The sequence below is a fragment of the Theropithecus gelada genome, chromosome 16 (genome assembly GCF_003255815.1).
Source record: "Theropithecus gelada isolate Dixy chromosome 16, Tgel_1.0, whole genome shotgun sequence".
Taxonomy (NCBI): Eukaryota; Metazoa; Chordata; class Mammalia; order Primates; family Cercopithecidae; genus Theropithecus; species Theropithecus gelada.
This window is the reverse complement of record NC_037684.1, coordinates 50,781,593-50,803,901: the sequence shown is the minus strand read 5'-3', so window position 1 is coordinate 50,803,901 and position 22,309 is coordinate 50,781,593. Positions and strand designations below refer to the sequence as shown.

General features: G+C 56.0%; 1 protein-coding gene across 13 annotated transcripts in view; it reads right to left on the bottom strand.

The window, feature by feature from the left end:
- SEPT9 (septin 9) overlaps positions 1–22,309 on the bottom strand; it is a 215,635-nt gene that overhangs the window by 44,083 nt on the left and 149,243 nt on the right. The window contains exon 1 of one of the 13 annotated variants that reach the window (XM_025362725.1): positions 5,780–6,035. The exons of 10 other annotated variants lie outside the window; for them this stretch is intronic. The gene's annotated coding sequence lies outside the window, so the exon portion shown is untranslated. Of the gene's footprint in view, positions 1–2,208; positions 2,575–5,040; positions 6,036–22,309 lie in introns of those variants that run through there. 2 more of the 13 variants (XM_025362723.1, XM_025362724.1) reach the window with 2 other exon arrangements.

The following is a 22,309-nucleotide window of genomic DNA, read 5'->3' as shown; positions in this document are numbered from 1 at the left end:
TGTCTGTGGGGTCTGTCCCTGGCTTCAGGGAGTCAGTACTGCCTCTGGGGCCTATCCCTGGCGGTGGGGACCTGGTGCTGGAGGATCCTGACAGCAAAACCACAGAAGCGACGGGTAACAGTAGTCCATTAGCAGAGCGTGTGGCCTGCCCTGGTCGCGGCACCTTCCTCCACTCTGTGCCCTTTCACCACAAAGCCTGGTGCAGGTAACGAAGCCAAGAGGCGGAGAATCCGCAGGAGGATGCACACTCCTGCTCCTCGAGCGGCGCCCCTGCGCCCTGGGTGGCTGAGAACCCCTGCTCCTCCTCCAGGCCTCTCCGTGCCAGGTCTGCACTGTTCTGCCCAGCCTCGGCTCCCCCCCCCCCCGGCCCCCCAGCTACAGACAGCAGCGATTCTCCCTCCCACTCAATGGGGCCACTGTCCAGCCCATCATTAGTCTTCAGGGCCGGCAGATGACATCCGCCATGGGCAGCGCTTCCTCAGGCCCCAGCACACAAGGCACAAAAGACACCATCCTGCCCCAAGACCCTCCTAGTCACGTGGCACATGGGAAGTGGGGCTGGGAATCTTCCAGGGCAGTCCCCTGCCCTGGGGGAGAGCGTGTTCAAATCCCTGAGGAAATGCCGCTCTTTGGACCTTTTTCTGAAAAATCCTCCAAGGAGACCTTGTGCGGAGAGCGCAGGGAGAATGGAGATTCTTGTGAGACTCTCGGGCTAGCCTCACAGAAACCACAAAATATTTGGATAAAAGTTGAAAATCTGCAGTCACACAATGCTGACCATTCATTCAAACACTTGTTGAGCAAGCACCTATGACGTCCGGGAACTCAGGACGTGGATCGATAAGACACAATTCTCATGTCAGTTGTAGTGAGAGAGAGAGAGAGAGAGATGGCACCATCAACCCCACCCACTGGGGACCCCCTTGGAGGCGGCGTGCAGGTTCAGGGCCGAATCTGCCCAGTGGACGTGCCACCCATGTCCGCGTATCTCCTGGTCCTGTCGTGGCCCCTGGAACAAAGGCTGAGAGATACGAGACAAGGATCTGGGGGAGGGAGGACGTCCATGCACATTCCTCTGGGGACACCAGCAAGGACGACTGTTCAGTGACCGTTCAGATGACCGAGTCACCTGATGCTTAGAGCCTGGCACCCACAGAGCAAGGCGGGGGTGGCAGGCCCTGCCAGGGGCACAGGCCTGAGAAGGGAGTGCTGCCTGCCAGGCTCGATGGGACAGAGAGCGAAGGGCCTCCTTCCCGAAGGCCATGCAGAGGCCGGGGGTCAATGTCAGCAACTCCATCAACATCAGTCTCCTGACGCGGACCCAGAGTTGGGGTTCCAAGAGCAGCCTTGCGCGCTTAGGAGCTGGGATCTCACAGAGGGTGTCCCCCCAGCCTAGCTTCGGGCTAGTGACAGATCTGGAGCGCTTCTGCCCATGATCCAACTACTGAACCCAAATGAATGCATTGACAAATCGCATTTAGTGTTATTTATAGGGAGAAGGGAAGAAAAAAAAGAAAGAAAGAAAGTAAATCGCATTTAGCCTGGCTGGCCAGGGGGAGGGCAGATGGGCCATCACCTCTGTCACTTTTCAGGCCCTTTGCACTGACTCCCCCAACCCCCAGCAAAACCAAGGCCCAGCCCCTCCCCACGAAACCAGTCGAAACCAGCCCCGGAGTCAGCTGGGATGAAGCAACTCCTGCAGGCAGATCATTAACTCTACTGTGATGGTTCGAGCAGGGAACCCAGATCAGGCCACGGCAGCTCAGGCACCTGCAGAAGGCCTGGGCCTCTGGGTGTTAAGCTCTCTCTTCCTGCACCCCCTCCAAGCCCAGTGGGCAGTGTGCGATTCCCAGGGTTGATGAAAGAGAGGAGGAAGAGGCTGAGCTGCGGCGAGTTTGAACAGCCAGCCCTGGGAGGGGCTGAGGTGGGGAAGGTTCCCACTGCTGCTCCACGGGCCCTGGAGCAAGGCTCCCATGATTCTGCCGCCAGCTGGGCAGGCACAGGCCTGGGTGCTGAGTGTGCCAGGATCTCCGCCGCTTCCTGGGTGGGGGCGAGAGGGACCCCCATGGGCCTGTAATTAGACCTGCGCCTTCCCAGCCAATTCCTCATCAAACTCACACGTACAGCGGACCGGGCATGGCCGCCACCCTCGGGAACCCCCTGGGAAAGCTTCCCAAGGCTCTGCTGAGCTCGGGAACAGGTCCCTACCTGTCCGGGAACCGGGCTGGCACTCAACAAACAAATCAAAGCTCGGCGCTGGAAGGCAGAACTCTGGGACTAGAGTCCCAGCCAAGGGCCACAGTCCCTTCCAAGTCCCTCAGGAAGCCTCTTCCCCAAAGAGTGGCTGTGGGAAGCTGGGAGCCTCCAGGGTCTTCCCAAAGCCCAGGTGGTTTCAATGCCCTATGTTCAGGTGAGGGCTGCAGAGAGGGGCCGGCGGGGAGGAGCCCCCACAGCTCACCCCGGCCATTGACCCTACTCTCAAGCATTGAAATAAAGCCCTCTTCCCACACCCTCGGCCAGGGAGAGAGGGCGGAAGCCCTAAACATCCGGGGTGTATGGGAAAGGCTTACATGTACAGAAGAACCAGATAACGGAAGCTGCTGGCGGTGGTGACAGGCTTCTTAAAGGGACCTTGAGACCTTTGACACCAGAAGGGAAGCTGCACACTGCACCAGGCCTGGGGACAGGGAGAAGGGGCTCCTAAGGACAGGGTGGTCCCCTCCTGTGGAAGTGCCTCGCATTGTCTGATAACAGCAGCTCGGACCAGCTGTGGCACAACAGGAAGTTGGGAGAATATGGTGGCCCAGGAGGCTGGCCAGGGCTGGGGAGTGGTCAACCCGGAGACTCTGGTTGCCAAGTGGGTCTAGGGCTTCCGGGGTGAAAGCCCAGAACCTTGTGGAGCACAGTGGACCCAGTGTTCGGAGGACAGATCCCAGGCCCAGATAAGGCCTTTTTTTCTTTTTTTTTTTGAGATGGAGTTTCACTCTTGTTGCCCAGGCTGGAGTGCAGTAGCACAATCTCAGCTCACTGCAATCTCCACCTCCCAGGTTCAAGTGATTCTCCTGCCTCAGCCTCCTAAGTAGCTGTGATTACAGGCACGTGCCACCATGCCCGGATTAGCCAGTATTTTCAGAAGAGACACGGTTTCACTATGTTGTACAGGCTGGTCTCGAACTCTTGACCTCAGGTGATCTGCCTGCCTTGGCCTCCTGAAGTGTTGGGATTACAGGCATGAGCCACTGCGCCTGGCTGACAAGGCCATTTTTGACATGGAATGCTGGTCTGACCAGCGTTCCATGGCTTCCGCCTGCAACTATGCCCCCGCCTCCCATTAAAACAGGGCTCTCAGGGCAGAAGTCGCATCTTCTCATCCCAGAATGCCCCACACCACCCCCAATGCGCGCACAGTGGGTCCTCCCCACCGCAGCTGAATCGGCCCCATCACAATGACAGCCTACAGGGGCGGGGGCTGGTGGGAACATACACAAAGCGGCCAATGAAATAGTTTCTCAGACACCCCGACACAGAAATGACCAGAGGACAGGAGGGGCAAGCCGGGGGTCCGCGGCAACTCAGGTCTCCAGAGACAGGTGTTAAAAAAGGCGAGCCATACCACAGGCCTTCCTTGGCCACATCTCAGCCTAAAAGAGACCCAAGAAGGAGAAGCAAGAATCCCACCTTTCCAATGAGGACTCGTATGCTAGATGCTCAGCAAACACCTTCTTACTTTTCCTGCAAAGGAGCTCCTGGGGCTGCCAGGGGAGTTGGCCAAAGAGAATGACATTCACGGAAACACACGAGGCCCCATTAGTTTCAAGGCAAAGTGGCAATGAATGGAGGAGGAAAACCCACACCATTATTAGGGAATGGGGCCTTTTTCTGCTTCCTCCTCTTCTAACAGGTTTTCTCATGTGGGATCCAAACCAAATTCCAACTCAGTCCTGATCCAGCAGGTGCTGTCCCCACAGCCCAGAACAGACCTGTCAGAAAACTACTGCTCAACCTCCTTCCGGGTGGCACATTTTTCTCTGGGAATTACAAACTTATCTTACATGAGCAGAGAGCTGTTCCCCAAACCTCTGACCAAAACACAGCAGATTTCATGTCAAAAAGCAAAGAGAGAGGGGCCAGGGATGAAGTGCAGCAGGCTGGAGGCTGAGTCAGTCCCCAGAGTCACTGGGAAGGTGTTTCAGGAGCAGATGGCATTGCCTGCAAAGCTCCTGGCCCCTCCCTGCTTTGATGCCAGGGACCACCCTCTGTTGGCTGCATGACTTTAGTCTCTGGGGTTCTCCCAGCATGAAAAGCCCCTCTGAAAGCAGGTCCGTTAGGGAGTTCCCTCAGCCGCTGCTCACTGACATGACTCTGCATGGCGACACCCCACATGCCATTGTAGAGAAGCAAAGCACACGCAGACCAGCCCCGCCAGCAGCACCCTCCCTCCCCGCTCCTCCCAGGAACACCCTGCACATCTCCAACACATCCAGGAATCCAGAGCTGGGCTGTAGCAGCAGTTCCCCGGATCCCAGTGCCAGCGCTGCGGGGAGCTTGGGTTACTGCATTTCGAGGGTTGAGACTATCTCTAGCCTCCAGCCAGCCGGTCTTCAGGAGCCCAAAGGGGTGGTAACTTGAGCGGAGTGATTTTAGAGAAAGTGGTGGCCAATTCGAATTTCTTCCTGGCCCTCCTGGAAGCCAGGGAAACCCCTTGCGAAAAGGAAACATGTTCCAAGAAGCTCCCGGCAGGAGGAGACTCAGCCACTCAGCTTAGTTGGCCAAATATTTACAAAGAGATAGCTGTGACCACACAAAGCCCTATTCTTCTATTTTGAGGCTGAAAATCTGGTCCCCGCGTGGAGACCGAGCTCCCCGCCACCCCTCTCCTGGGGACCCCGCTCGGTCCTGCCGGCCTCAGGTTGGGGCCCAGGGACAGCGTGGCTCCCGGCCCCGCCACCATGGCCATCGGGGCCCGCCTCACGGCCGCGCCACCTGAGAGCCCCCGAGCCAGTGGTGCAAGGCTGGGAAGAACAAAGGAGCAGGACTCACCCCAGCAGCGGAACGTCGGGCTGCGCTGGACGCGCCGAGAGCCGCGGCCCGCCCACCGGGTCACATGGCTCGGAGCCGAGCAGAGGATCAAAGGGGCTTTGTGGCCGCGGAACAAGGAGCCTCCCAGAGCGTGGGGCAGAGGTAGGGAGGGACCTCGACTGCCTGGGAAGGGAGGCTCGGTGGGGAATTGCTCCAAGGGGGCAGGGCGAGGGGAGCAGGAGGAGGGGGCAGGCAGAGATAGGGGAGCCCAGCGGCAGGCCCGGTGCAGCAGCAACTTGGAGGCACGGGAGGGACGCCAAGGAGCTGCCACTCGCTAAAGGAAAGTGACAGGGTCCCTGGGAAGAGCGAGGGGGAGCTGCTAGGAAGAGAGGGGAAGAGGCTCCTAGGGACCTCCAGCCACACTGTCCCTGCCCTTGTCCCTGAGCTTGCCAGAGGCAGTGCCCATGAGGACCCCCCTCCTCCCAACCAGGTCCTGAACCTGACCTGGACGCCCTCTCACCCTGTGCTCTGCCCAATGCCCCTGCTTCCCAGGTGCTCCCCCACCAACCTGCTCAGACATCCCCACAGCTGGGCTCTCAGGGGGCATGGCCAGCCACCCCAGAAAGCCATTCAGACCTGCAGGCAGGGTTGGAACACAGCCACCTGGGTTTGTCCCCTCTACCCCAGGTGCTTGCTGGCTGGGACCACGGAAGGGAGAAGCAGCAGGAGAGGAGGGGCAGGGGATGGGGGCGCAGCTCACCCTGAGCTCTTCTTCCGAGAGCCTCTGGATTCAGATCCGATCCGGCTCCTGCCTCTCCAGCCTCTCCAGCCCCTGGGGGACCTGGCCAGTGAGTCAGTCTCTTCCTCTCCCCCTCCCTGCAGGCCTGGGATGTGCTGGGACCCAGAGGGGCACAAGCAAGGGGGTCCCCAGAGGAGGGAGCTGACACTATAGGGGCTGGGCCTGGACGCTGGGATCTGCCAGACCCATCTCAGTGCCACGACCTCTGAACCCAAGTGAGTCACTCCCAGCAGGGGCGTGGCCACTCCCACACTAGGAGAGAGCGCCTGGGAGTGGGCTGGTTCCGAGGGCTTGCTGGGGGCTGGGAGGGATTCGCTTAAGTGGAAAGAAGCCTTTGGTGACACCTTCTGAGGGCCAGGGGCTGAATTCTGGAGGCTACGCTCTCTCAGGCAACCCCTACAGGACCTCATGGTCACTGGGTTCCACACACTTTCACCTTCCCACAACCCCACCTGTGGCTGGTGGTGACTGAAGCCCCGGGGCACCCGCCACACTGGCCACACAGGCCAGCCATGTCCAGCGGCTCCCCAGCCAGCAGTCACTGGCATCTAACCCATCACTTCCCACTCCTCATGGCCAACTTTCCCCCTAAGGCCTCCTGGTCCCACGGCCCTCCCTACCGCACAGTGAATGGGAGCTGCTGCCACTGGTCTCCGGGCACCAGGCCAGAGCTGGGGGAGTATCTGGGAGGGGACTGCAGGCCCGGAGTCCCTGTTCCCATCTGAATGGGAGGGAGGCTGGTGGCAGATCACAGACGTGGGTTCTGAGTCAAACACTGAAATCCAAGGCCCTGGGCTCGTCACTCAACATCTGTGGAATCTGACCTTCCCCATCCATAAAATGGGTACCACCAACACCAGTCGCCAAAATTACAGCAAGACACACGTGTCCAGGCCAGGAAGTGTGGCCACTCAGAAAATACGGCTCCCCCTTCCTCCAAGAAGCTGATTTCCCCAGCAGTGGGAGTGAGAAGAGCCTGTCTTTTCCACTGCCCGCAGCCCATCCCACGGCACCCTCGTCACTGGCCCCTAAAGGGCAGCTCCAGAAACCACTGGCAAAGGATGCTGGAAGGAACTCCTTTCTGGCCAGGTGTCAGGGTCAACAGCAAGCCTCGAGGATTCAGCTTCCACCATGCCCCTACCCCATCAGCCTCCTGCCTCCCCGTGGGCAGAACCTTTCTTCCTTGGCCTTCCTCTCTGAACCTCCTTCTCTTTGCCTCTGGCCTCAATCTATCCCCCAGCTTTCTGGCCCCTCCAGACTTTTCCCAGGGCCCACGACCCTGCTCTCCTCCAAGCCCAGCCTTCTCCCCTCCTCTGCTTCTGGATTCCTGACCTGGGCAGCCAGCAGCCACGGTGCTTTGCTGAGGTGGCCGCCCCTCCGGCAGTGGTTCCTCTTGCTGTCACCAAATGAGGGTCTCCAGAGCACAGAGAGGGCATCTCCGGCCCGGGGCTGCATCCCCCACACAGAGCCTCTGTCCTTCAGGATCTCTCAAAGTTCTCCACCACTCAGCACACACTCGGCACTCAGGTAGAGTAGCCCCAAAGCCTTCCCGGCTGCCCCTCGGTCCAACCCTCCAGCAGAAACGGCACACGGGCCACAGACGCAACCTTACGTTTTCCAGCAGCCACAATAACAAATGTAAGAACAAGCCAGGCACAGTGGCTCACGCCTGTAAATGCCAGCACTTTGGGAAGCTGAGGCGGGCGGATCACCTGAGGTCAGGAATTTGAAAGCAGCCTGGCCAACATGGCAAAACCCTGTCTCTACCGAAAATAGAAAAATTAGCCAGGCGTGGTGGCGGCCACCTGTAATCCCAGCTACTTGGGAGGCTGACGCAGGAGAATCGCTCGAACCCGGGAGGCAAAGGTTTCAGTGAGCCGAGATTGTGCCACTGCACTCCAGCCTGGGCAACAGTGTGAGACCCCGTATTTTAAAAAAAAAATCATTAAAAAAATGTAACAGCAGGTGATATTAATTTTATCATTCACTTAACAGAGCCCAAAATATTATCAATTCAACATGTAATCAATGTAAAAATGACAGATATTTGACATTCTTTTCTATCCCCCTTGCTAGGACTCTGAAACCCAGAGTGCGTTTCACACACATGGCACCTCTCCATTTGGAGTTGCCACATTTCAGGTGTTCAATGGCCCCATGCAGCCAGCGGCTATCATGTTGGACAGTGCAGCTCGGATCATCTCTTTTTTTTTTTTTGGTGGTGGGGCGGGTACAGAGTCTTGCTCTGTTGCCCGGGCTGGAAAGCGTTCTGGGCTCACTGCAACCTCCGTCTCCCGAGTTCAAGCAACTCTCCTGCCTCAGCCTAAGTAGCTGGGACAACAGGCGCACACCACCATGTCCAGCTGCTTTTTGTATTTTTAGTAGAAATGGGATTTCACCATGTTAGCCAGGCTGGTCTCAAACTGCTGACTTCAACTGATACGCCTGCCTTGGCCTCCTGAAGTGCTGGGATTACAGGCGTGAGTCACCACACCCATCCTCAGATAGTCTCAATTTGATCCTAGGATAATACCAGGTCATCAGAGAGCTGTTGATTTGGACCATATTATGATTTGAGCCTCCCAGATCATTCTCAGCACCATGTCTACAAGCCACGTTTAGAGGACGATAGGACACAGCTTGGTGAAACACACAGCAGCATCTTCCATAAGACACTGGTGAGGCCACAGATCCCGCCATCAGTGTCACCCGCCTGGGAACATTTCACTGTCAGAAAATGCAGAGCTTCTCCTAAGAAATGAATGTGGTTGGGTGTGTTGGCTCACACCTGTAATCCCAGCACTTTGGGAGGCTGAGGCAGGTGGATCGCCTGAGGTCAGGAGTTCAAGACCAGCCTGACCAAAATGGTGAAACCCCATCTCTACTAAAAATACAAAAATTAGCCAGGCGTGGTGGTGCGCGCCTGTAGTCCCAGCCACTCAGGAGGTTGAGGCAGGAGAATCGCTTGAACCCGGGAGGAGGAGGTTGCGGTGAGATGAGATTGCGCCACTGCACTCCAGCCTGGGTGAAAGAGTGAGACTTCGTCTCAAAAAACAAACAAACAAAAAAAGAAATGAAAGTTCTAGGCACACGCCAAGTATCTCTTAGACGATTCCAAAGATATAAATTACTGTGACTGCCGACTCTTCCCCTTCCCTGGGTGTGCCTGTCCTGCTTCCCTAGCTCATAGGTGCTCAGGCCGCCGAGACATACCCGACTCAAAGGCAGCCCGCCACAGGCTGAGGGGCCTGGCTGGCTCAAAAGGGAGAGTGAGGCCATTGGAATTTTCCCAGGAGTGAGTCTGAAGCTTGGAGTGTTTTTTGGTGGAGGGTCCTGAAGCTAGGAGGCAATGCAGACGTGGGGGATGAGACACTATCTGGGGCCATTTGCAAAGGAGGCAGTGACCCCAAGGAAGGAGCAAGGGGAGGAGAGGGCAGCACATCCACACCCCTTCAACTCCTGCCCTTCCGGAGGCCTAGGCATTCCACACGCCGGCCTGCCCGCATGGACATCCTTCCAATAAGCAACTCATCGTGCTCATGTTTATTTATTTTAAAGTCACACAGAATTGCACTTATTAAAAATGAATGTATAGAGACAGAAAGCGTTCTGGTGGCTGCCAAGGGCTGGAGAGGGCAGATGGGGAGTGAGTCCTTCATAGATACGCGGTTTTCTTTTGGGGTGATGAAGAAGTTCTGGCACTAGATAGTGGTGATGGTTGCACAACACTGTGTATGTACTCGGTGTTACTAATGGCACATTTTATGTTCTGTGTATTTTAGCACAATAAAAAAATATACATTTAAAACAACAGAATTCAACATGTCCTTTTTTTCCCCTTGAACAAGTTTGTTTTCTTGCTTTATATCTTAAAATCAAAAGGGCCCTGAGATACACCACAAGCCCCCAGGGTAGGCTGAATAACTCTCCTCCCCAAACTGTGTTACCTTATGTGGCAACAGGGACTCTGTAGATGTAACTGAAGATACTGAGATGAAGAGATTACTCAGGCGGGCCCCAAATCACAAGCGTCCTTTAAGAGGGAGGCAGGCCAGGTGTGATGGCTCATGGCTGCAATCCCAGCACTTTGGGAGGCTGAGGCAGGCAGATCACCTGAGATCAGGAGTTCGAGACCAGCCTGGCCAACATGGCAAAACCCTGTCTCTACTAAAAATACAAAAATTAGCCAGGTGTAGTGGCGCACGCCTGTAATCCCAGCTACTTGGGAAGCTGAGGCAGGAGAATCGCTTGAACCCAGGATGTGGAGGCTGCAGTGAGCCAGGATCATGCCACTGCACTCCAGCCTGGGTGACAGAGTGAGACTCCATCTGAAAAAAAAAAAAAAGAGGGAGGCAGAGGGAGATCTCACTGCAGAGAAGGAGGAGGCTGTATGAGGATGGAGGCAGAGGCTGGAGGGATGCAGCCACAAGCCAAGGAACTCCAGCAGCACCTCCTGCCCAAAGCTGGAAGAGGCAGGAATGGATTCTACCAGCACCTTGACTTTAGTCTGGTGAGACTGATCTCCAGCTTCTGACCCTTTAACACTGTAAAGGAAGAAGTCTCTGTTGCTTTAAGCCACTGAGTTTGTGCGAAGCAGTTACAGTGGCAACAGGAAGCGAATGTAGTCCTCAGTCCATTCCTCCGCCCACAGCAACACAGGCGTTTCCTCGTGCAGATGAAGAAACACACACTGAGAGCTGAGCTGAACTCTGCCAGGCAGCCAGTGAGTGGGACAGGACCCCCCTTCCCGCCCCCACTCGGGGGTCTGTGTTGAATTTTCGAAGGCTACTGCTCTTGAGATAGTGAGCTTCCCACATCCACAGAGACTCATCTCAAAGCTGACAAAGTGCCCCCTTCGAGGGGCATCAGAAAGAAGGACATTGCCACATGTCCACCTGTCTATGGGCAATGCCCACAGTCCTTCCTGGTGACCCATCCAACAGAAGGGTCACGGGGGTGGGAGCAGCACTGGCCAGCCTATCCCGCAGCAAGGTCCCACTCTGGAAGCCACAGGGGACAGTTGGGACTCCCACCTCCAACTGAGCCAACTGGGAGAAGAGCCCAACACAGTCTTGGAGGCTGACACCTGCCAGGAAGTGCAGTGACACCCACGTGCTGCTGAAGCACGCAGCAACACAGCAGCAACGAGGAGGGGATGTGGTCTCTCAGCTTCCTCCCCACCCCCCAGCACACACATGTGCATACAGATACACACACACACACACACACGTGCATGCACACATGCACCAGCCCCCAGTTCCCAGGTCCTGTACTCTGCCCCTGCCAAGCTCCTCGGCTACCACCAAGCCAGGTTGTGAGCACAGAGCTCAGCCTTCCTGCCAACTCTTTTCCAATCCATCCTGGGCAACACCCCAGTGGGATGCAGCAGATGCTTCCCATCAAATGCCAAGAACAATATCCCTCCCTCTCTATGAGCCGGTGGCCGCGTTTCTTCATGGGGGTGCAGGGGGGCGGGCTGGGGAGCAGGAGGGTTGTTCTGATGGCTGGTATGCACCTGCAGCCGTGACGCCCCAAGGCAGCCCACATTCCTACCCACAGACCGACCTCCAAAAGGGGCTGGGAGCACCCACAGCCCCTGCTGCTCTTGGGTGGACAGACTGGGGGAACCCTGAGTAGCCCGAGTGAAGGCCATCCCCAGGCAGGCATGGTGGGACAGAGGGGCCACTGCACAGTTTCTCTGTGAGGCCGCGCAGCTGCTGGGCTGTTTTGGCACATTCGGGTGACATGTTCCTTCTTCTGGTTTCTTCTTACTTGGCCTGGGAGAACGTTCAGGATGTCCCAATCTCAAAAACAAGCAAACCCTCTTCCTTTGACCTACCTAACTCCTCAAAACTGTGAACTTTCCCCCGGTCTGAAGAGCCCAACCTTTCAAAGTGGGTCTACACTGCAGCTTCTAGCTTCCTACCGCCCACTCACTTCTTAACCCGCGCCATCTGGTGTCCGCCCATCTCACTATTAACGGAGTTCTTGAAAAAATCCTCATGGCCAGTATCCAGCCCCGTCCCATCTGACCTCCAGGGCAGTGTCTGACACGCAGGAGCCGCTTCTTCTCCCCTCGTTCTCCCTCCGTATTCCCTAGTCCTGGGGGCTGGATGGCTCCCAGGGGTCCCCTCCCCCACCGACTTAGTCTCCTGGGGTGACCACACCTCCGTTCCAGCTTCCCAGCTCAGCTGCCTCTCCACATCTTGCCTCAGGTCTACCCCTTGGAACACTGCCCGTTTTCGAAGACTCAAGCTCCCACTCCCCGCACCCCCCTCCCCGACCCCCGGCCCCCCCCTCCCCAACCCCTGGCCCTCTCACCAAAGTCCTATTGGCTGTTTCTTCCCGGTGTCTCAAATCAGTCCCTTCCTGCCCAGACCCACAAGGTTAGTTTCCACCCTATGACTGCTCCCCTGGACCACTGGGATCGTCCCTCACCAATGCCCATCTCCCATCTCGCTACCTCCCACCAAGGCAGGGCTCTGCTGGATGACCCCTCCCACTTCATCACTCCTTTTCCCAAACAGCTTCCCAGGTTCCTCTGTTAGTCGAAATTCTTCCCTTGCATTCGAGGACCCCGGCAATCTGACCAACTCACTTTCAAGCCTGAATTCCCCCTCCTGTCTAAGGAGCCTACACTCTTCAGCCAGGCCGTACTGTCTCGCAAAACTCACCTAAAACCCGCCCAGTAAACGTCACCACCTCCAGGAAGCCCTCATGACATCCTCCATCATATGTGACCCCCACCCCCAGAGTCAGACCCTGACTTGGAGACCCTGACTCTAATTCACCTTTGCCTCTTTTGAATCTCCTGTGCGGCAGGCCTCAGTGTATGTTTGTGGGTCTCTGTAGCAGGAGGGCCCATTTCCTCCTTTCTAAGAAGTGCTCGCCCTACCTCCTGTCAAGCTGCAACTTCCACTAGCAGGTACCTACAACATGCCTTTTTACTTTTTTTTTTTGAGACGGAGTCTGGCTCTGTTGCCCAGGCTGGAGTGCGGTGGCACGATCTAGGCTTACTGCAACCTCCACCTCCCAGGTTTTAAGTGATTCTCCTGCCTTAGCCTCCCCTGTAGCTGAGATTACAAGCATGCGCCATCACGCCCAGTTAATTTTTTTTTGTATTTTTAGCAGAGACAGGGTTTCACCATGTTGGCCAGGCTGGTCTCAAACTCCTGGCTTGAAGCGATCCGCTGACCTCAGCCTCTCAAAGTGCTGGGATTACAGGCGTGAGTCACCACACCCGGCCCAATGTGCCTTTTTGTATCCTTCTTGAAAAGCTACCATTATACCAACAGTGTGTCTTATAAATTGATCATAACTTAAAATGTGACTTATTATTAAAAGTGTGACCTTACTTTTTTTTTTTTTTTTTTTTTTTTGAGACGGAGTCTCGCTCTGTCGCCCAGGCTGGAGTGCAGTGGCCGGATCTCAGCTCACTGCAAGCTCCGCCTCCCGGGTTCACGCCATTCTCCGGCCTCAGCCTCCCGAGTAGCTGGGACTACAGGCGCCCGCCACCTCGCCCGGCTAGTTTTTTGTATTTCTTAATAGAGACGGGGTTTCACCGTGTTAGCCAGGATGGTCTCGATCTCCTGACCTCGTGATCCGCCCGTCTCGGCCTCCCAAAGTGCTGGGATTACAGGCTTGAGCCACCGCGCCCGGCCACGACCTTACTTTTAAATAATAGCGTTGGTTGTGGTCTGCAGCCAGCTCTATTATTCCCGTTGATGACCACTTTGTAGATTAGATATGGCCCCAGGCACACATCCAATCCAACCACTCTGCCCCTCCAACCTCCTTTCCCCTTGAGCTCACATCAGGTGTGTCCTAGAGCTGCAAACTCATGGCTGATACAAAACCAGGATCCTCAACACCCAATACAAAGCAATTGGGCCCTGCACTGGTTCCAACAGCAACCATAAACCACGTCTGCCTCCTGTACCGGCACATCGCGCCTGGCCCATAATATGTGCTTTTTCCCCTATTAAGATGGTATACGGGCCCAAATCTGCTCCCTGGGAGCAACGGACTCTTCCCTGGGAGATGTGAGTAGTTTCCACACCACACCTAAGCAGACATTGTCACAAGACTTCACATCTCGCATCTCAGCTCCTAAGGGCCTATTTATCTTTCCAAAAACTCATTTGTTTTGCCATAATATGTGCTCTTTTTTTTTTTTTTTTTTTGAGACAGAGTCTCACTCTGTTGCCTAGGCTGAAGTGCAGTGGTGCGATCTTGGCTCACTGCAACCTCCGCCTCACAGGTTCAAGCGATTCTCCTGCCTCAGCCTCCCAAGTAGCTGGGATTACAGGTGTGTGCCACCACGCCTGGGTAATTTTTGTATTTTTAGTAGAGACGGGGTTTCACCATGTTGGCCAGGCTGGTCTGGAACTCCTGACCTCAGGTGATCCGACCACCTCGGCCTCCCAAAGTGCTGGGATTACAGGTGTGAGCCATCACGCCCGGCCCATAATACGTGCTTTTGCCCCTTCCTTTTCCCCTATTAAGATGGTATAAGTGCCCAAAGTTTAAAAAAAACAAAACAAAACAAAATCGGGCCACTGCACTCCAGCCTGGGCGACAGAGCGAGACTCCATCTCAAAAAAAAAAAAAAAACAAAAAAACTAGTTGGCTGGGCACAGTGGCTTACGCCTGTAATCCCAGCACTTTGGGAGGCCGAGGTGGGCAGATCACGAGGTCAGGAGTTCGAGACCAACCTGGCCAACATAGTGAACCCGTCTCTACTAAAAATACAAAAAATTAGCCAGGCGTGGTGGCAGGCACCTGTAGTCCCAGCTACTCGGGAGGCTGAGGCAGGGGAATCGCTTGAACCCGGGAGGCAGAGGTTGCAGTGAGCTGAGACCGCGCCACTGCACTCCAGCCCAGGCAACAGCGCGAGACTCTGGCTCAAAAAAAAAAAAAAAAAAGACTAGTCAAGTGCAGTAGTGGGAAGAGGGGAAGGAGTGGAACAGTCTAATCTGTAACTAAACAATCAGCGGAGATAACTCACCACCTTCGGACCAGCCACGGCCCCACCTTCTACCTGCTCTTTTGAGTCACATTTTTCAGTGAACTCCCATACCTATGTGATTAAATCTGTCTTTTCTATCGTTAATTTATCTTCAGTGAGTTTAATTCGCAGGCCCCCAAACACTGAACCTAAGAGGGCAGAGGAAATGCATTTCTTCCCACCTACAAAAATACTCCCCCTCTTCACCGCAGTGTCGCCTTTCCCACCCACAGCCAGCAATTTGGACCCCGTTTCTCAAAGTCTATGAAAGCAGGACAGCCTGCCTGCAGGATGTTCCCATCACAAAAGGAGGGTCAGGTCTTGTGGGAGGAAAGAAGCGGGAGTGGCAAACGTTCACATCTTGGGCTAGACAGAGGCACCAGGTGTTCACCGCCCTGGGTAGTAAACATTTTTAAAAACAGAAAGAAAAATCTTCAGCTTTGCTGGGGCATAAAGAGTCATGACCTTTTCTGCGGCTAAATGGCTGGGTGGCTGGGGAGACAAGTGGTAGCCATCCTGAACCTCAGTTTAGTTGCCTGTAAATGGAGGGCAATGAAACCACCTGCTGTTTGGGTGCTTGAGAGGCTGTTGCTCAAACTTCCTGCCCTCCCTTATTGGGTTTTGGGGAAGATCATATGAGCTAGCAACATAAAAGCACTTTGAAAACCACACGAAGTGTCTAAGCATGGGGGTGCTGGCTGACTCCAGGCCTGTTTTCACCACCTGGCAGAAAATCCCCCAGACGGCCTTGTTTTTTCCTCGGGGGCAGGGACCTCATCGTCAGACCTGATGGCGTTGGTGACTGCTCAGGCTATCCGGCAAGAGACTGCTGTCAGCCCCAGACCCACTCCAAGTCCAGGAGGGAAGCAGGCCGGGGTTGGGGGGTCTGAAGCCCTTCATGTTTTTGGCGGAGACACTGGGGCAGGCGAAAGTGTCACTCATGGCAAACTAAGAAGCTTGTCTGAATTGGGCCCAAACCAGCCCAGCCCAGAACGGAGCCCAGCTCCATTCTCTCCTCCCAGAACCAGAAGCTCAGGACACCAGAGGCTGAGAGGATGCTGGAATAGCACCTCCATCTGTTTGTTCAGAGACAGGGACCTGCGGGGCGCGGTGGCTCAAGCCTGTAATCCCAGCACTTTGGGAGGCCGAGACAGGCGGATCACGAGGTCAGGAGATCGAGACCATCCTGGCTAATACGGTGAAACCCCGTCTCTATTAAAAAAAAAACTAGCCGGGCGAGGTGGCGGGTGCCTGTAGTCCCAGCTACTCAGGAGGCTGAGGCAGGAGAATGGCGTAAACCCGGGAGTCAGAGCTTGCAGTGAGCTGAGATCCGGCCACTGCATTCCAGCCTGGGCGACAGAGCGAGACTCCGTCTCAAAAAAAAAAAAAAAGAGACAGGGACCCTAAGCCACCTTCTCCCCCAGCTCACTCCACAAACCCTTTGTGCCAAACTCTCCCCGTCCAGGAGCTACAGGCCCTATTTGGGAGCCATCCAGGGTCTCAAGGTCTCCACCACCCAGCTGTCCATCTCATCGGGCCAGGCCTGCAGGCGTGGAGATCAGCAGGATGGGGTTCAAATCTGGCTGCACCCTGATGAGCTAAGTGACTCTGGGCCCATTTCTTAACCTCTGGGGGGCAATGCTCTCATCTGCAAAAAGGGGAAAAGGCTCATCGAGGAGAGTGGCAAGTAAAGGAGATGGCACCTGCGCAGACGGCAACGTGCGGGCACCCAGCGGATGATCACGCGTCGCCTTCCTGCCTCTTCTCCCCGCTTCTGCAGGAGCGTCGGCGGCAGGGAGCCGAGAGGAAGGGAGCAGCTGTCCGCTTGGGATGCGGGCTGCTCTGAGTTGGAAATGAAAAAGGAATAAGCAGCAGCTGCTCACTGACGAGCTTCATGTATCTGCCTTAAAACCCTAAAGGTGCATCTGGAAGATTTCCCGGGCAAGTTCTCTTTTATAGGTATATGAAGGCCAGGTGCAGTGGCTCACTCCTATAATCCCAGCACTCTGGGAGGCGAAGGCAGGTGGATCACCTGAAGTCGGGAGTTCGAGACCAGCCTGGCCAACTTGGTGAAACCCTGTCTCTACTCAAAATACAAAAATTCGCCAGGTGTGGTGGCGGGTGCCTATAATCTCAGCTACTTAGGATGCTGAGGCAGGAGAATCGCTTGAACCTGGGAGATGGAGGTTACAGTGAGCCAAGCTCGTGCTACTGCACTCCAGCCTAGGTGACAGAGCGAGGCTCCATCTCAAAAAATAAAAATAGGCTGGGCGCGGTGGCTCAAGCCTGTAATCCCAGCACTTTAGGAGGCCGAGACGGGCGGATCATGAGGTCAGGAGATCGAGACCATCCTGGCTAACACAGTGACACCCCGTCTCTCCTAAAAAATACAAAAAAAAAAAAAAAAAATTAGCCGGGTGAGGTGGCGGGCACCTGTAGTCCCAGTTACTCGGGAGGCTGAGGCAGGAGAATGGCGTAAATCCGGGAGGCGGAGCTTGCAGTGAGCTGAGATCTGGCCACTGCACTCCAGCCCAGGCGACAGAGCGAGACTCTGTCTCAAAAAAAAATAAAAATAAAAGTAAAAATAAAAATAAATTTTTTAAAAAGGTATATGAAAAAAGTCAAATGCCATGAGTGTTTTGTCGCAATATGCCAGTTACAAACGGGAACTGGAGGACTTCCCAAGTCATCTCCTCCTTCATTCCTTCCCTCCCTGCATATGTACTAAGAGTCCCCTGGGTGCTGGCGGCATCAGGGACCTGGGGTGCCTCACAGACCCTGCCTGCTCAGATCTTAAACCCAAGGAGGAGACATAAAAGTTAAAATAGGGTGGTAAGTGGAACAAATGGGGACCAGATGGGGCATTTGGCAGCACTTGGCAAGTCCCTTATTAAGGAGTCCCCAAAGAGGCCCAGCTTCCAGGGGAAGGAGGCGCCCCAGGCAGCGGGCCTGCAGAGGCGAAGGCCCAGAGTGGGGCTCTCAGGGAAGCTGTTCAGGATGCCGAGAGGAGGGGGGCAACTCACGAGCCTGGTGACGGGGACAGTCATAAAGTGCCATGAAGCACCATCCAGGCTGCCCACCAGCCTCCAGGACAGAAAGATCACAGCAGTTAAAGGTGTGGGGATCTGCTCACCTGATCCCCACTCAGCTCAGAAAATGACTGTTTCAGGGTCACAGGCAAAAGCCCAAGTCCTGCAAGCTGCTGGCCACAGGGTGCGGCTGGGGAAAGGTGGGGACGCCCGCCAGCCAACGTCTCTAGGAGCCCTGGGCTGCCAGAGACGCCTGCAGGACACCGGGAGGGCAGGCCAGACTAGACGGACTTCTACCTCTTCTCTCAGGACCCAGCCCTCAGGCCAGAGTGTCCTCAGGTCCCTGGGGCCCCCAGGGCTGCAGGCAGACAGGGAGAGGCCTGCGCCGCGGCGGGTCACTTGGTTCCTACAGGAAGTGGCCAGAGGCCCCAGCACTTGGGTACAGTAGCTACTCTTCCAGTCCCTGCCAGTGATGCTGGTGCTCACGGTCCACTCTCTCCAACTCTCCTCCCCAACCAGGGAGGAAAGCACTTTGGAGCAGGAGCTGGGCTATCTGGTTTGATATTCCAGCATGACTCTGCACGACCCTAGGCCAGTCACTTAACTTCCCTGGGCCTCCATTTCCTCACTTGCAAATCAGGCAGACAAACCCCCAAAGTCTCCCTCAGCTACAGGATTCTAAGTGTTAAAACAAAAAAAAAATCCACAAAAAGGAAACATGTGTCCAGCCCACACCCTCGCCTTCATTTGTCAAAAGGGGAAATGGTTTTGCTACGGGGTTTTCTTCCCCCAAACAGACATGGGAGACCTTTCCTATGATTGCAGAGCTGGAGCAGTCCACAGAGGAGCACAGAATCTTCCAGAGTTTGAGATCCACAGGGAATTTCTCCTAATTCTTCCGGGATAGGAGCACTGCTGCCTAATGGCATTCAATTCCCATCACTGCTGTAGCAAATGACCACACACTTGTGATGTCAAACCACACACATCTGTCCCACCCTCCACCTCACTAGGATCCAGGGAAGGTGTCCACAGGGCTGGGCACCCTCCCGAGGCTCAGGGAGACTGTGTTTTCCTGCATTTTCTCCCCACCCACATTTGTGGCCTCCTTCCTCCTTCCAAGCCTCTCCCGCTGCACCACTTGGATGGTCTATTGCGCTTTTAAAAACTCTTGTGATGACAGCGGGCCCATATGGATTATCCAGGATCATCTTCCTATTTTAAGACCAGCTGATTAGCAACCTTACCTGGCCCCGCCATGTCACCTAACATAGTCCCAGGTGCTGGGGATTAGGAGGTGCACACCTCTGGGAGTCATTATCCTGCCAACCCCAAGATCCAGGTCCTGGAGGGAGATGAAGGGTAGGACTACAGCCCCAGGAGGCTGCCTGCGTGGGTTCGAATCCTAGCTCCACCACTAAGGAACTGGGGGAGCACATTATCTGTAAAATGTGGGGGAGCCAGCCTCTTGGCTGTCAGCGCAGAGTGAGGCAGTGTGTGCAGCGACTGGAGCAGCACCTGGCACGGGAGCAGCTCCGTGAGCATCTGTTCCCTCATCGCCAAATATAAGAACTGACCTCGGCCCAACAGCTTCTCCAAACCTTCAGCTCCTTTCGGTCACAAGGCCAGGAGCACCCCCTGCCCCTCTGAAAGCCCCTAGCCCCTCTGAAAGCCCCACCCCACACGATGTTGGGAGCAGATATGTCGTAGGCTGCTCACCCATGCATGGCCACCGGAGAGACCAGGATGATGCCGCCTTCGATGGGTGCACAGTGCAGGGCAGGGCCAGGCACCAACAACCAGCCACAGTCACCAGTGCAAGCAAGGGGCCCCCACTGTCGCCTCTGGCCTGGGGCCAGGGAGAAGCTTCTGGAGGCACCTGACTTTCCTACAGGAAGTGGGGCCACAGGACAATGCACCTGAAAGGGGTTGGGGGGCAGCAGAAAGTCTTCCCCAGAAACTCCATCCTTGGCTCTTGACAGATGATTCTCCCAGAGGCCACTACTGGGGTTCACTTGGGTTTCTGCACATGGAGTTTGGCCAGCCCAGAAGGACGACAGGGCAGGCCAGGGCCACTGGCAATGGTGGCGGCAGGCCCCTCTGTGGTCTCCCCACCAGAAGCATCAGGAGGCCAGAGTGGTCAACAAGCCCTCACCTGGTCCCTGATGGGCAGAGGTCTTGAGCAGCCTCCTGACCTCCCGAGGTCCTCCCACCTCACCGAGGGACCCCCGGGAGTACTGAGAGCCGTGCCCTGGCTCCTCCGTGAGAGCGCTGGTTACATAAAGGCAGCCACACACCCAGCAAGATGAATTTACAATCCCTGAGCCCAGGTCATTCCGGCTTCCCCACAGGGAGCTCCTGGGGGCGTGGGGTGGGGGTGTAGAAGGGAGGGGTCAGTGCTCCATCCCTGGGAACCAGGCCATGAGTCCTGGACTCAGGCCAAAACACAGAGGCCTCACTTCTCTCCAGGCTTCTTGCTTTCCAACCACTTCTGCATGGGGCGTTCTCGTTTCCCTCGCAGGGCCCCCCGGGGTGGGGTGAGGAGGTGCCCAGTCACAGAATCACAGCAGCTGCCACACGGGGGTGTCAAGGCAGGGATGCGGATGCCAACCGAATGGGCACGGGGAAGCAGAGCAGGAGGTCTGCGCCCTGGGCCTCGCTGGCCTGTGTGACCTTAGGGAACTCACTTCATCTCTTTCGGCCTCTAGTTTCCTCCTCTGTAAACCGAGGGAGTGAGGTCAGGTGATGTGCACAATCGCGTGAATCTGTGTCCCGCATCTTCCACTCACCACCCCAAACAGTGCTTCTAAAACCCAGCTCCCCAATGCTTCGGCACCCTCCTGCCTCAGAAACACTTAGGCTTGTTCTTTATGCTGTGCCCTAAAAAGAGCCACCCTGGCCCTCTCCTGGGTGTCCTTACCAGGGCCAGGATGGTCAGCTCACCCTGCAGGAGCCCCCAAGGACTTTCAGTCACTCCCAGGATGGGGGTTGGCTGCCTGGAAGCGGCTTTTGCCCATCTCCGCTGCAGCCCCCACCAAGAGGCCAGTGCAGCAAAACAGGAGGTGTAGGTGGCAGGGGGCAGGGGCCGGGGCCAGGCCACTCCCTCCAGCAAGGCAGGAAGGGGGCGAGAAAAGCTGGACATGTGATCATTCCAGGCTGAGGTTCTGCATGGAGGAGGGGGCCCATGGCAAAGGAAGCAGGCCTAGGCGCTCTAGCAGTGGGAGGATGGGAAGGAGCTCTTGCTGGACACCCCCACCCCGCTGGCTCCTGCCCCGCCCCCGTCCCATCTGCGGGGAGAAAGTGAGGCTCTTTGCTTTGCCAAATCCCAGTAATGAATCTCACATTCACTCCATTCTCTGCTTATTGGAAATCCTCTCTCCACCTTCTGGATCCGCTCTGAACAGCTGGGCTGCAGAAGTCGGTGGAATGAAACATGCAGGGTGGCTCAGAGGCGCCTGTGCAGAAGAGCGCTGTGTCCCCGCCCACCCCTTCCTCTGAAGATAAGGCCTCTCTGTTCCTGCCCTTTCCCTGGGAAAGCTGGAGAGGGGGCCGAGTTAATGGCTCCACCATTAACTCTTTCATGCACATCGGCTTCCAGCAAGCATCCTCACACTCCCGAACCAGGCCTGCAGGGTGGAAAGGCAGCCACCGAGCTGAACTCAACTCCCGCCCAGCCGTGGAACCCAGTGTGGACAGCAAAGCACCCATGTATAACATGCACACGGGGCTGAGGCCAAGAGAACATGCACTCAGTTCTCCCTCGGTCCTCCGGCAACGCCTCCACGCTCTAGCCCTGCGTCAACCCCTAAACAGTGTGAGATTTTTCCAGGTGGAAGAATGGAAGCCCCTAAGAGGTCCGTGCTTTACGGATTACACAGAGGCAGGGCTCAGGAGCAAAGGCCTCCAGATCCCACAGTGCGGTGCTGGCAAGCTTGTGCTGTACCCGGATGAAGGTGACACGCTGACCTCCCTAAGGTGGCTGCAGGACAGCCAGGAGGAGGTGAGATGCCAGCCAAAGGCAGCCACAGACGACAGCACGACAGATTACCAGGAACGCCACCTGCGTGCAAAAGTGTCCGCCTCCCCTAGCTGCTTCATTCTGTGTCAACATCCTTTGGGAGTGACACGTGTGAGACTGGGCTGTGCGGATGAGTGGCCACTGGCACCTCCAGACCACCCCGAGGAGGGGCCACTCTGCTGCCAATCAGGTGTAGGGCAGGCGGCACTGGGGCATGACGACCCGCCCAGCATAGTTGCTCCACTTCTCCCTGCCTGAGCACAGGCTGGCAGGTTCAGAGGACAGGAGGAAACAGAGCCACCACGTGGGGCGTGTTTAGGGGTGAGCCACCTCGAGAGGCCACAGAATCAGAGCATGGGAGACACAGCTCAGCTCTGCCACTAACCTGCCATGCAGAACTGGCCAAGTCACTGCACTTCTCTGGGCCTCCGGTTTTC